Genomic DNA, 1,960 nt, shown 5'->3' with positions numbered 1-1,960 from the left:
GGAAGATGCCGAAGCAGTCCCGTGCCCCGCTGAGAGATCCATTCGTGAGCCCCACGATCTGCGGCGTCGCGTTGCCTCGGCAACCGCGGGCCCAGAACCGCGAGGCTCGCGAGCATGGCCGCTTGACTCGTCAAACACAGCCAGCCGCGAGCGCAACGTTCTAACCGGCAGCTTCTCACACTCGCTACAAGCGTGCTGCACGGCCAAACAATGCACACACAGCTGGTGTGTGTCCGTGCCCGAAATATAGCGCGGACACGGATGCACACACTGTCTAAAATGCTCGCTAGACATGCTTTCTTGAGATAATGACAAACGACAGTAAATAGGACAAGTCAAGTCAAGTCACATTTATTTATATAGCGCTTTTCACAATACAGATTGTATCAAAGCAGCTTCACACTGATAACATGAAAGTAGCACAACACAGATCAACAACATTGCTAAACACTAAATAATCCCAACTGAGCAAGCTCAAAGCAGCCAAAAGCAAGGCGACAGTGGCAAGGAACCAAACTCCATCTGATTGGATGGAGAAAAAACCTTGGGAGAACCCAGGCTCAGTCGGGGGCCAGTTCTCCTCTGGCTTACATTCATATTGTTTAAATATAAATATTAAATATAAATATTGTTTATGAATAAAACGGCGCCATTCATAAAATTTGGCCACAAACAATTCACACAGAGCGCTTAGCTGAAGAGCAAAAAAGCTGGTGTTGTTTGTGTCAGCGTCCCCTTTGTATCTTCCGGTTATGCCGTCATTTACTACGTCGTGACGCAGCACCAATCAGGATCGGACAGATTTCATTCATGCTTCAGACGCGCTACGCTGGGGCATTCCCCAAAGTGTCATAATGATGACGCAGTGCGAGTTTCCTCGAAGGGGAACTCAAAATGATGCAGCATAGAGTCCATTTTGTTGTCCATGCTGCGCACAACATCGCCCAAACTCTCCAAGACGTCTGCACCTACAGGGGTTCCCAGAATAAAAGAATAAAGTAGTCAGTCCGGGTCCCTCAACTACTAAACTATGACAGTTATATCTAGGTCTACTACATGTACAGATGGGCCCCGTTGGGAATTAAACCAACAACCAACGCTTAAGTTGTTTGCAAGTTGTACCTGATTGCCCAGTGTGAGCAAACATCTTCAACATTATCCCAACTTGCTTCACCTGCTCTTGAAGTGAGCCGCTGTCATCTGACGCTATAAAATGAAAGGCATATGGTAATTTTGGACCTACATCACACACAAAAAAGTTAAATTCAAGAAAGAGTGCATATTCTCACCTGCTGGTGCATTGCTTTCCCTTAGGGTTTGTTTTTCATTCTGGAGTCTCTGTGAATTTGCAAAAAAAAAATTAAAAAAATAAATAAAGATTAAAAATTAAATACAACTAAAGGCACTGTTTTCAATACTGTTAAAACGATGGACACTAAGACATATGCCTAGAATATACCTTTATAGCAGAAAACTTCATGCTGTACAAGAGGTGCCGGGGGAGTCCAAGGGCCAATAACTGAGCAATGACTGTCTATTGTTTTATTAAGACACCCATGCCAAGGAAGTTTTCAAATGGGAAGCATGATATGTTATCAAGGACACCATACTTTTTGGCACCTTGTCTGAAGGTGCACCAAACCAATCCAGGCATGTTGTATGTCACATGTTCTTTTCCATAAAGCTTGCTGCAGTGATCAAAGAGAACCAATATTAACCACTATAGCGTGCTAGCTACATTGTGAACTGAACTAGCAAAATACTAGTTCGGACAAACAAAATAATTTACACAACCTATATACATTATAATATATTATTATACAAGTTATACTTAGTCCATCTAGATGTAAAGCTTTGGCTAACTACTGTAAGTAGGTAATTACATTTCTACATGTAACGTTACTAGCAACGTGTCCTAACAAAGGCAAAACAGCATGTGTTAGCTGCCAACGTTAGCCAC

The 1,960-nt window shown here is 43.0% G+C and overlaps 1 long non-coding RNA gene across 2 annotated transcripts; it reads right to left on the bottom strand.

Moving 5' to 3' along the window:
• Window positions 1-333: 333 nt before the first annotated feature.
• On the bottom strand, window positions 334-1,351 carry LOC120475747 (uncharacterized). Of its 2 annotated transcripts, none has more exons than XR_016149388.1 (3): window positions 1,290-1,351; window positions 1,123-1,206; window positions 334-968 (listed from the first exon to the last, which is right to left on the bottom strand). It is a non-coding gene; the product is annotated as an uncharacterized LOC120475747 (long non-coding RNA). The 2 variants fall into 2 exon arrangements; XR_005622009.2 differs by having other exon boundaries at window positions 1,123-1,200.
• Between the last annotated feature and the right edge of the window lie 609 nt (window positions 1,352-1,960).

The sequence above is a fragment of the Pimephales promelas genome, chromosome 22 (genome assembly GCF_988280905.1).
Source record: "Pimephales promelas chromosome 22, fPimPro1.hap1.1, whole genome shotgun sequence".
Taxonomy (NCBI): domain Eukaryota; kingdom Metazoa; phylum Chordata; class Actinopteri; order Cypriniformes; family Leuciscidae; genus Pimephales; species Pimephales promelas.
The sequence above is the reverse complement of the archived record's forward strand: the minus strand, read 5'-3'. Positions and strand labels throughout refer to the sequence as shown.